Below are 13202 nucleotides of genomic sequence, written 5' to 3' on the forward strand. Positions count from 1 at the left end.
TTTCAGATTCTGGTACAGTGTCTGATGAAGTAAAGTTCGTCGTAGTGCAAGTGATTCATCCTTTTGTTAAATGAATGTAACCAGAACAGAAATGCATCTGCCTGTAGGACCATAAAATCTCTGAGACTGTGAGTAAAATTTATGGAATGCAAGTATCCCAATTATAAAATTGAAAGCATATGTTTTAGATAAATTTACTAACAAGCACTTGTCAATTTGAGCATGTAATTAGATTTTAATGTTTAATGTACCGAGAAAGAATACAGCAAGCAGCAGGAATGAAACACCCAGGGTGAAAACAATGTGTCACGTTCAATTAAGAACTGATGACTGTGTGAATGTTCCCATTGCACCTCCCTTAAATTTGAAACATACAGTCAGAGAGTCATACTGCGGGAAGCAGTGTTACAGCCCAACTTGTCCGTGCTGATGGTGTTGCCCAGTGAGCTAATCCCAAACATGAGAAAATCTGCAGACACTGGAAATCCAAATCAACATATACAAAATGCTGGAGGAATCAGCGGGCCAAGTAGCATCTGTGGAAAAGAGTAAAACAGTCAACGTTTCGGGCCGAGGCCCTTCTTCAGGACTGGAAAGGAACGGGAAGGGTCAGAGTAAGAACCTGGGGGGAGGGAAGGAAGAAGTACAAGGTGGCAGGTGAGAGGGGGAGGTGGTGAAGTAAAGAACTGGGAGGTTGATTGGTGAAAGGGATAAAGTGCTAGAGAAGGGGGAATCTGATAGAAGAGGATAGAAGACCATGGAACAAAGGGAAGAGGGAGGAGCACCAGAAGAATGTGATACGTAGATAAAGAGATAAGGTGAGATAGGGACACTGGAATGGGGAATGGTGAAGGTGGGACGGCAGTTACCAGAAGTTAAAGAAATTGATGCTCATGCCATCAGGTTGGAGGCGACCCAGATGGAATATAAGATGCTGCTCCTCCAACCTTGTGTGGCCTCATCACATCTAGCCCCATCTGCTCAAGTTTGGTCCATAGCCCTCTATACCTCTCCTATCCACGTACCTGTCTAGATGGCTTTCAAATATTGCTAATTTTCCTGTCTCAACCATTATTTCTGGCAGCTAATTCCAAGTACAGACCATGCTCTCTGTGCAGTAGCTCTCCCTGATGTCCCTTTTAAATCTCTCACCTCTGATCTTAAACCTAAGCCCTCTTGGGTTTAGCAGCCCTTCTTAGTAAAAAGACTATATGCTTTCACCCTTTCTACATCCCTCATGATCTTATATAGCTCTAACAGGCCACCCTTCAAAATCCTACATTGCAGGGAATGACATCCTCATCTGTGCAACCACTCTTTGTAACTGAGGCCCCCAAGTCTTGGCAACATCCTGATAAAACTTTTCTGCACTCTTAGTCACACCTTTCATGTAAGAGGGTGACCAAAACTGTACAGAATACTCCACATGCAACCTCACCAATATCTAATATAACTGCAACATAATTCCCCAGCTCCTGTGATCAATGTACTGACTGGTAAAGGCCAGTATGCTGAACACCCCCTTCACTGCCCCATCTACCTGTAACGCTGCTTTTTGTAAACTATACACTTGAACTCCTTGATCCCTCTATTGCATAAAGCTCTCCAGGGCTCTTCCATTTACTTTATAGGTTCTACTAGGGTTTAATCTCCTAAAATGGAGTACCTCACATTAATCTGGAATGGAAACTATTTGCCAGTCCTCAGTCAACATTCCTAGCTAATCAAGATCCCTCTGTAATTTTTCATTACTTTTTACACTATCTGCAACTTTACAATATCACCTGCAAAGTTTCTAACCATGCCTTATAATTTCACATGCAAATTATGAATATAAATTGCAAGCAGCAAAGACCCCAGCACCAACCCTCATGGCACTGTATGAGATAGAATGGAGGATGAAAAAAGAGAGAAGATTGGGTGAATCAAGCTGATCGAAGCAGTCTTGAGGAGGACTTCACAGAATGCATCCATGATGGCTTTCTTAAACAGCATGTAAGCAAAGCTACAAGGGAACGTGTTATCTTAGATCAGGTCCTGTGCAACGAGACCGGTAAAATTAGTGATCTTGTAGTTAGGGATCTCTTGGAAAGAGTGATCACAGTGTGATTGAGTTTCTCATACAAATGGAGGGTGCAATAGTTCAATCTAAAACCCGAGTATTATGCCTAAACAATGGAGACTACAATGAGATGAAGGAAGATTTGGCTGGTGTAGACTGGGAACACAAGCCATATTATGGGACAATAGAGGAACAGTGGAAGATTTTTCACAGTGCTCAACAAAAGTAGCTTCCAGTTAAAAGTAAGGACAGTAAGGATGGGGAAAGCCAGCTTTGGATAACTAAACAAATTAGAGAAGGCATCAAAATAAAAGCTCGTGCATACGAAGTCGCCAAGAGTAGTGGGAAACTGGAAGATTGGGAAAACTTTAAAAAACAACGAAGTACCACTAAGCAAGCAATAGAGAAAGGAAAGCTAGATGATGAAAATAAACTAGCACAAAATATAAAAATAGATAGTAAAAGTTTTTACAATTATATAAAGCAGAAAAGTATGGCTAAAGTGAACGTAGGTCCCTTGGAGGACAAGAATGGGGAATTGATACTGGGTAATGAGGAAATGGCTGAGGCTTTGAATGACTATTTTGTGTCAGTCTTCACAGTGGAGGACACATCTAACATGCCAAAGAGAGATGTTATGGATGCGATGGGAGGTGAGGACCTCAATACAATAGCTATCACTAAGAGGTAGTGCTGAGGAAACTCGTGGGCCTGAAGATAGAGAAGTCCCCTGGCCCTGATGGAATGCATCCCAGGGTACTGAAAGAAATGGCAGAACTTATAGTAGAGGCTTTGGCGATGATTTGCCAAAATTCTCTGGACTCTGGGCAGGTCCCAGTGGATTGGAAGACAGTGAATGTCATGCCACTGTTCAAAAAAGGATGCGGGCAAAAGGCAGGTAACGATAGGCCAGTTAGTTTAACATCAGTAGTTGGGAAAATGCTTGAAGCTATCATTAAAGAAGAAATAGCCAGGCATCTGGAAAGAAATGGATCCATCAGGCAGTCACAGCATGGATTCAGCAAAGTCAGGTCTCGTTTGACAAACTTAAGAGTTCTTTGAGGGTATAATGAGCGTAGTGGATAGAGGGGAACAGATGGACGTTATTTACTTGGATTTCCAGAAGGCATTCAATGTGGTGCCACATAAAAAACTTAACCATAAGATTAGGATGCATAGAGTTGGGGGTGATGTATCAGCAAGATATAGAGGATTGGCTAATTAATAGAAAGCAGAGAGTTGGGAGACATGAGTGTTATTCTAGTTGGCAATCAGTGGTGAACAGTGTGCTGCTTGAGTTGGTGCTGGGCCTGCAACTATACACGGTATACATTAATGATCTGGAAGAGGGGTGATGATACTAAATTTAGTGGAAAAGCCAGTTGTGCAGAAGATACAGAGAGTCTGCAGAGAGATATAGATAGGTTAAGTGAATGGACAAGAGTCTGGCAGATGGAGTACAATGTTAGTAAATGTGAGGTCATCCACTTTGGACAGAAAAATGGTAAAAATTGCAGCATGCTGCTGTGCAGAGGGACTTGGGAGTGCTTGTGCATGAATCACAAAAGGTTGGTTTGCAGGTGCAGCAGGCTATAAAGAAGGCAAATGGAATGTTGGTCTTCACTGCTAGATGGATTGAAATTAAGAGCAGGGACGTTGTGATGCAACTCTAAAGGGTACTCGTGAGGCCACATCCAGAGTACTGTATGCAGTTCTGGTCTCCTTACTTGAGGAAGGATATACTAGTTTCAGAAGCTGTTCACCGGGTTGATTCCAGAGATGAGAGGTTAGACTATGAGGAGAGATTGAGTCACCTGGAACTGTACTTGCTGGAATTCGACAAAATGAGAGGAGATCTTATAGAAACATACAAAATTATGAAAGGGATAGATAAGATAGAGGCAGGAATGTTGTAGGTGAGACTAGAACTAGAAGGCATAGCCTCAAGATTCGGGGGAGTAGATTTAGGATGGAGATGAGGAAGAACTGTTTTTCCCAGAGAGTGGTGAATCTGTGGAATTCTCTGCCCAATGAAGCAGTGGAGGCTACCTCAGTAAATATATTTAAGACAAGATTGGATAGATTTTTGCATAGTAGAGGAATTATGGATTATGGGAAAAAGGCGGGTATGTGGAGATGAGTCCATGGCCAGGTCAGCCATGATCTTATTGAATGGTGGGGCAGGCTCAACGGGCCAGATGGCCTACTCCTGCTCCTATTTCTTATGCTTTTTTGTTCTTATGAGAAGGATGGGGAGAAATTACGCAAATGTGAAGAAATTGTTATTAACCATTCTTGTTCCTCTCTCACCTCTTCTCTTTTCCTCACCTATCCATTCCCTTCCTCTGGTTTAAAAATTAAAGATCTTTCCGGTTCCCCTCATCTTTCCCTGTATTCCACTGTTCTCTCCTCCATATTCCTTCTTCTCCATCCCTTCACCTCTTTTATCAATCTCCTCTCAGCTTCTTACTTTATCCCCCCTCCCACCACTCACCTTTCCACTCACCTATCACCTGCTAGTTTGTACTACTGCCCTCCCCCTTCACACCTTCTTATTCTGGCTTCTGTCCCCTCCCTTTCCAGTTCAGATGAAGTGTCTCAGCACATATCTTCGACTGTTCCCCTCCATAAATGCTGCCTGACCTGCTGAGTTCCTCCAGCATTTTGTGTGTGTTCCTCAAGACTTCTAGCATCTGCAGAATCTCTTATGTTAAAGAATTGAAGAATGGGAGTTCTTTAAAGTGGGGATGTTTCAGCTATATACAAGGTGCCTGTCCATTTTTGAGTTGGTAGAGAATTTAAAGCTGAAGATGACCAAAATATGGGGAATACAGCCAAAAAAGAGGCTACACAAGTAGGCAATATGATTAGTAAATTGACAGATGACATGAAAATTACTGGTGGTGTTGATAATGAGGAGAACAGACATTCGCTACAGGATGATGTGGGTCAGTTGGTAGATAAAAACAGCAATGACAGATAGAACTTAACCCCGATAATTGTGAGGTAATATACTCTTGAAGGAGAAATAAAGGTAGGACATACACAGTGAATCGTAGCACCTTAGAGGTTATTGAGGAGTAGAGGAACCTCATTTATGTCAAAGGTAGCTGTGCAGGTTGATAAAGTGATGAAGAAATCATACAGGAAGGTTGTCTTCATTAACTTGGATGGAGCATTCAGTAACATGGAGATATTGGATAGACTGTGTTTTTTTTCCTGGGAGTTGAGGAGACTGAGGAGCTACGGCCCTTTACCTTTCCTACCCAGCTGGCTTCACCTATCACCTTCCAGCTGCCCTCTTTCCCCACTCCAAACATTTTATTCTGGCACCCTCCCCCTTCCTTTCCAGTCCTGAAGAAGGGTCTCAGCCAGAAATGTCAACTGCTTATTCATTTACACAGATGCTGCCTGATCGGCTGGGTTCCTCCAGTGTTTTGTGTGTGTTGCTTTAACAAAATTATGAGTGGAACAGATAAGTTTGGTAGTGGGAAACTATTCCCCAACCAAACATATCTCAAACTAAAGCTCATAGGTTTGTGTAAGCTGTAAAAGGCTTTGAAGATGTTCAAGAAGAGCTTGCTCAGTTTTGGACGGTTGGAATCGGGAGTACCCTGGCAGAGTAGGTGGTGGAAGGTAGGTATTTTCTTAACATTTAAGAAGTATCTCAAGGAATGCATGAATCATCAAAATATTGAAGGCATGGACCGTGTGGGTAAATGAGATTAATATAAATTGGCACTCAATGGTTAGCATGGATATGGATTGGCAAATGGTCTCTTTAAGTGCTATATGAGAACCAAGCTGATTACAGAAGTTTTGATTAGGAAGCACCAGGAAGATAAAAGTGATGAGGGCATTTGAGTTTTGTACTTATATGAAACATGTGAAAATCACAAGAACAGGAAAGGTGCCGTAGGAGAATAGGTGCAGCCAATCAGAGATCAAAAAAAGAGGTGTAGTAATGCATGGCTAAAGTACTAACGACCTGAAACATTGAGGGATGCGGTGATCTGTGTTCTTACAACTCTATGACTCTAAACTCTACATCAACATGCCAGTGAAGTCTCAGCAGGTGATGGAACTGAGAGTTGGATTGACAAGGAAGGGCACCAGAGCAGCATAGCGGTTAACATGATGCTATTATAGCTCAGAGTTCATTTCCGACGCTGTCTGTAAAGAGTTTGTACAATCTTTACAAACCCTTTATGTCAGAGACCACAGACCACAGACTGTTGAGCACATAGCGGAGAGATGAGGCCAGAGTCCAAAGACTTCAGTCCCAAGTACATTGCAATACATAACAATAAAATCAATAAATTACAATAAGTATACACAGTGGATTGTGGTTAACTATATAGGTCTCCTCCCGACACTCTGGTTTCTTTCCACAGTCCAAAGACATACCAGCAAGTAGGTTAATTAGTCATTGTAAATATCCCTGTGATTCAGCTCGGGTTAAGTAGGCCAGTCGCTGGGCGGTGTGGCACATTGAGCTAGAAGGGCCTGTTCTGTGCTGTATCTCTAGAAAAAAAAGAAATGTTGTACTAGAAAGGTTGCTGGTGGATGCAGCAGGCCAGGCAGCATCTCTAGGAAGAGGTACAGTCAACGTTTCGGGCTGAGACCCTTCGTCAGGACTAACTGAAAGAAGAGCTAGTAAGAGATTTAAAAGTGGGAGTGGGAGGGGGAGATCTGAAATGATAGGAGAAGACAGGAGGGGGAGGGATGGAGCCAAGAGCTGGACGGGTGATTGGCAAAGGGGATATGAGAGGATCATGAGACAGGAGGCCCAGGGAGAAGGAAAAGGGGGAGGGGGGGAAAAACCCAGAGGATGGGCAAGGGGTATAGCGAGAGGGACAGAGGGAGAAAAAGGAGAGAGAGAGAAAAATATGTGTGTATATAAATAAATAATGGATGGGGTAAGAGGGGGAGGAGGTGGGACATTAGCGGAAGTTTGAGAAATCAACGTTCATACCATCAGGTTGGAGGCTACCCAGACGGAATATAAGGTGTTGTTCCTCCAACCTGAGTGTGTTCATCTTTACAGTAGAGGAGGCCATGGATAGACATAACAGAATGGGAATGGGACGTGGAATTAAAATGTGTGGCCACTGGGAGATCCTGCTTTCTCTGGCAGACAGAGTGTAGGTGTTCAGCAAAACGATCTCCCAGTCTGCGTCGGGCCTCACCAATATATAGAAGGCCACATTGGGAGCACCGGACGCAGTATATCGCCCCAGTCGACTCACAGGTGAAGTGTCACCTCAGCTGGACGGACTGTCTGGGGCCCTGAATGGTGGTAAAGGAGGAAGTGTAAGGGCATGTGTAGCACTTGTTCCGCTTACAAGGATAAATGCCAGGAGGGAGATCAGTGGGGAGAGATGGGGGGCGGGGGGAACAAATGGACAAGGGAGTTGTGTAGGGAGCGATCCCTGCGGAAAGCAGAGAGAGAGGGAGAGGGAAAGATGAACACCTGTGCTCTGTCCACCAGAGAAAGCAGGATCTCCCAGTGGCCACACATTTCAATTCCACGTCCCATTCCCATTCTGATATGTCTATCCACAGCCTCCTCTACTGTAAAGATGAAGCCACACTCAGGTTGGAGGAACAGCATCTTATATTCCATCTCCAACCTGATGGCATGAACATTGACTTCTCTAACTTCCACTAATGCCCCACCTCCCCCTCGTACCTCATCCGTTATTTATTTATATACACACATTCTTTCTCTCTCCTTTTTCTCCCTCTGTCCCTCTGACTATACCCCTTGTCCATCCTCTGGGTTCCCCCCCACCCCTTTTCTTTCTCCCTGGGCCTCCTGTCCCATGATCCTCTCATATCCCTTTTGCCAATCACTTGTCCAGCTCTTGGCTCCATCCCTCCCCCTCCTATCTTCTCCTATCATTTTGAATCTCCCCCTCCCACTTTCAAATCTCTTACTAGCTCTTCTTTCAGTTAGTTCTGACGAAGGGTCTCAGCCCAAAACGTCAACTGTACCTCTTCCTATAGATGCTGCCTGGCCTGCTGCGTTCACCAGCAACTTTGATGTGTGTTGCTTGAATTTCCAGCATCTGCAGAATTCCTCATGTGTACTAGAAAGGTAGTTGCATCTGAAGGCTGACTGGGTCCAAATGGGGTGCATTTAGTTTGCTGAGGGAATTAATGGTGGAAAATGTTGAGAATCTGGCCATTATCATCCAGGCATCAGGACTCCTGCTTTAGGACAGGACCACTGTAAATCATTGAATCACAGAGCACAGAAAGAGGCTCTTTACCCAGCATGTCCTTTCCAAATTTTCTGCCTAATATTTCACCGATGTTCAAAACGGGGGTACGAGTAAACCCAATGTTTCTTTCATCCTTGGTGGTGGAAGAAGTTTCAGAGACAGTAATCAGGATTAGAATTATTAAACATGTAGACAGATATCAATTGCATACAAAACTTCCCATGACTTTGTTAAAGGCAACTATCTTAATCAAATTTTTGAGGAAGATTTCAGAGATAGTGCATAAGAAAAATGCATTTTCTGCGAGATATAAGAATGTTCGAAGATCATTTGATAATGTGGTATGTAACTGAATGACATGGAATTAAACGGATAGTAACAGCATTGGTAATGTTCCAAGAAGAGCAAGTCATAATGGCTTTTGAATTGCAGGAAAGTGTAGAATGTAGTTCACTAGGTCTGTACTTGTATTACTCTTATTCTTAAAATATGTTCCTGTCCATCAGAGAATTGACTTTACTACTGGTTTATAAAACACTGATTGGTCTCGGGCCAAAATACATCTCTGATCTCTTGCTGCATTATGAACCTTCTCAAGCTCTTAGGTTGTCTGGAGTGGATCTGTTTACCATCCCCAGGGTCAAAACTAAACATGGTGAAGCAGTTTTAAATTACTATGCACCACATATCTGGAATAACCTTCCAGAGGATCTGAAGTCTGCCCCAACTTTAAATTCTTTTAAATTGAGGCTCAAAACTTTTGTTTTCACTGTAGCATTTAATTAGAATTTCCTGCACTGAAACTTCTATTTATCATATCTAATTTTGTGTGATTTTATTCTCTTATATATTTTCTGCAAGTTGATGCGTGATTTTTATATCTTGTTCTCTATAAAGCACTTTGAACTGCTTTGTGTTTGAAAAGTGCTATACAAATAAACTTGTTTGCTTAAAATATGTTATTAACCTGAATGTGAGACAATAAAACTCAATTTCCAAATTTGCAGATGACATAGAACTTTAAGGCACAATGAGTTCAGAGGCAGATAAGAACAGACTTCAAGAAATAGAATGTGTGGATGTGGCAGATGGAAGTTAATGCAGAGAAATAAAAAGTGTCAGACATTAGTAGAAAGATTAAAGATGGATGTAAAATAGCGGACAATATTCAGAAAATATAAAGAGATTTAAAGAATGGTATCCCTGGTGGGCAGCCGTCGATCCCAGGGGATCATGGGTTTCCGCCTCTGGTGGACTGTGTCCACTCCAGGGCGCACGCCTGAGTGGGAAGATTTGAAGAACCGGCTATTGCCCATGCAGTGGGTTCTCCCTCTCCACTACACTGATGTAGTCCAAGGAAAGGACAAGCCCCAATACAGCTTGGCACCAGTGACATCACAGGGGTTGTCAGAGTGAAGATGTAAACAGTATCAAACTGCCTTACGGACCCTGGCTCCGGATTTCTTCCTCAGGGTTTACTCCTAAGGTCTTTTCCATGGGTGGCTATGGCTGCCGCCTAAGGCTGACGAGCCCCACCTGCCTGAAAAAGAGTAGTACACATGGATAGTTTGTCAAAAATTGCAGGGCAGATAGAGAGAGTGGTGAAGAAGCACATAGGATGGCTGGGCGTGGCATATGTGCAAGGAGGTCATAGGGACATGGTGTAATACAGCACAGATATAGGCCCTTCAGCCCTACAAGCCTATGCTAACTCAGCCACTCTCAGTCTGCTGTACTGAGCCATATCCCTTTAATCCCTACTTCTCCAAGTACCTTTTCAAGTGCTGCTTAAATGATACAATTGTACCTGTCTCAACCACTCCTTCCAGCAACTTGTTCCATTTACTCACCACTCTCTGTGTGAAAAAAGTTGCCAGCTCCTTTTTGAATCTTTTCACTCTCACCCTAAATCTATTCCCCCTACTTCTACTGTCCCTCATGTGGTATCTTCCTTTTTATCCAGGCCTCTTGTAATTCTAAACATCTCTATAAGGTCATGATGAGTATTTACAAAATCCTGTTCATCCACAGATTGAGAATGGTGCCTAGTTGAGGGTGCTACACTTGAAGAAAGCTATAAAAACCCCAGAGAGAGTGTAAATGCTTTTTCTTTCTATCTGAGGAAAGGGAATCATAAACTAGAGGGCATAGGTGTAAAGTGAGAGACGAAAGCTTTAAAAGGAATCTGAGGGGCAACCTGCAGAGAACGTGGTTGAGACAAGTATAATAACACTTAAATAAACTTGGACAGATACATGGATAGGAAAGGTTTAGAGGGACACACACAAAATGCTGGAGGAACTCGTCAGGTCAAGCTGCATCTACAGAAGTGAATCGATGGTTGATGTTTCGGGCCAAGACCCTTCTTCAGGACTGGAAAGGAAGGTGGAAGATACCAGAATAAAAAGTTCGGGGGGGGGATGGAGGCTAGCTGGAAGATGATAGGTGAAGTCAGGTGGGTGGGAAAGGTCAAGGGCTGGAGAAGAAGGAAAGCAGAGTGGACCATAGGAGAAAGAGAAGGAGGAGGGGATCCAAGTGATGAGTAATAGGCAGGTGAAGAAAGGTAAATGTGAGAGTAGGGAATAGGAAAAGGAGGGGGTTAGAAATTGTTTATTGGGAGGAGAAATGGATATCCATATCCTCAGGTTGGAGGCTTCCTGGACAGAATATAAGGTATTGCTCCTCCACGCTGAGGGTGGCCTCATCTTAGACCATAAGACCATAAGATATAGGAGCAGAAATAGGCCACTTGACCCATCGAGTCTGCTCCGTCATTCAATCATGGGCTGATCCAATTCTTCTGGTCATCCCCACTCCCCCTCCTTCTCCCTATACCCTGACTAATCAAAAACCTGTCTATCCCTGCCTTAAATGCACCCAATGACTTGGCCTCCACAGCTACTCATGGCAACACATTCCACAGTTTTACCACCCTCTGACTAAAGTAATTTCTCCGCATCCCTATTCTGAATGCCATGGATCAGCAGAAATAGGGACAGTAATTAAAATATTTGGTTACCAGGAAGTTCAAGTTGTAGCAGGTAGTGTGGAGGCGTTTGACGAAGTGGTCCCCTAATTTACAATGGGTGTCACCATATAGAGGAGCCCATATTGGCAGCATTGGACACAATAGATGACCCCAGCAGGTTGAAGGTGAAGTGTTACCTCAAACTGGAATGACTGTCTGGGTCCCTGAACAGAAGTGAATGGGCAAGTCAGCACTTAGGCTGCTTGCAAGGATAAGAGCATGGATGGAGATTAGTGGGGGAGGGATGAATGGTCAAGGGAATCTTGGAAGAACAATCCCTGAAGAAAGTGGAGGGGAGGATCCCTTTGGAGGTGGCGGAAGTTGTGGAGGATAATATGTTGGATGCAGAGGCTGATGGGATGGTAGGTAAGGACAAGAAGAACTCTATCACTATTAAGGCGGAGAGATGTTGGGGTAAGCGCGAATGTACAGGAAATGGAGGAGATGCAGCATCAATAGTGCAGGGAGGGAAACCTGTTCTTTAAAGAAGGAGGGCATCTCTGATGTCCTGGGATGGAAAGCCACATCCTGGAAACAAATAAGACCATAAGATATAGGAGCAAAATTAGGCCATTTTGGCCCATTGAGTCGGCTCTGCCATTTCATCATGACTGATCTATTTTTCTTCTCAGCCCCAATCTCCTGCCTTCCCCTCATATCCCTTCATGCCCTGCCCAATCAAGAATCTATTAACCTCTGCCTTAAATATACATAAAGACTTGGCCTCCACAGCCACTTGTGACAACAAATTCCACAGATTCACCATTCTCTGGCTAAAGAAATTGCTCCATTCTAAAAGGACACCCTCTACTCTAAGGCTGTACTCTCCCACCACAGGAAACATCCTCTCCATATCCACTCTATGCAGTGGAGGCAAAGAAACTAAGAAAAGAGAAAAGGGAATAACATCTTTACTAGTGATAGGATGCGAAGAGATATATTCACTATAACTGTGGGAACCAAATAAGTTTATAAAAGATATCGGTTGACAGTTTGTCTTCAGAGATGGAGATAGAAAGATCAAGAAAGAGGAGGATGGTGTTATAGATAGGCCAACTGGATTCAAGGGCAGGGTGGAAGTTCGAGGCAAAGTTGATAAAATAGACGAGTTTAGCAGGCATGCATGAAGCAGTGCCAATGCAGTCATCAATGTAGCGAAAGAAGAGTTGGGGATTATAGACGGGGAAGGCTTCGAACATGGACTGCTCTACATAACCAAAGAAGAGGCAGGCATAGAGGGGTATGGATCAAACGTGGGCAACAGGGACTAACTTAAATGGGCATCTTTGTTGGCATAGGTGAGTTGGGCCGATGGGCCTATTTCTGCTATGACTCTAAAGAAATTTACTAAAATGATTCTGGGTATGAGGGACTTCATTTGGGTAAATGGACAAGAAACTGGAGTTGTTCTTGCAGCAAAGGGGTCTGTCAGACGTCTAAAGGCATGAAGCACATTAACAGAATCAGTAGAAAGAAATGGTTCCCATTGGTGAAAAGATGAACTGGGAACAGTGATGGGCAAAAAAAACAAAATTGATATGGGAAAAGTATATTTTAATGCATAAACTTTGGGACTCTAGAATATACTGGAAGCAATTTCAATTAGAACATTTGAAAAGAGCTGGATAGCTATCTGGAAGATAGATAGATAGATAGATATACTTTATTAATCCCGAGGGAAATTTGGTTTCGTTACAGCCGCACCAACCAAGAATAGAGCGTAAATATAGCAATACAAAAAATCACAACAGTCAAACAACAAAATGCAAAACTATGCCAGATGGAAAATAAGTCCAGGACCAGTCAATTGGATCAGGGTGTCTGACCCTCCACGGGAGGAGCTGCACGTTCGATGGCCACAGGCAGGAACGACCTCCCGTGCCGC

The 13202-nt window shown here is 43.3% G+C and overlaps 1 protein-coding gene across 1 annotated transcript in view; it reads left to right on the plus strand.

Moving 5' to 3' along the window:
* Positions 1-13202, plus strand: part of LOC134353322 (5-hydroxytryptamine receptor 2A-like) — a 337337-nt gene that overhangs the window by 293893 nt on the left and 30242 nt on the right. The gene's annotated exons all lie outside the window — the stretch shown is intronic.

The sequence above is a fragment of the Mobula hypostoma genome, chromosome 10, assembly GCF_963921235.1.
Source record: "Mobula hypostoma chromosome 10, sMobHyp1.1, whole genome shotgun sequence".
NCBI lineage: Eukaryota > Metazoa > Chordata > Chondrichthyes > Myliobatiformes > Myliobatidae > Mobula > Mobula hypostoma.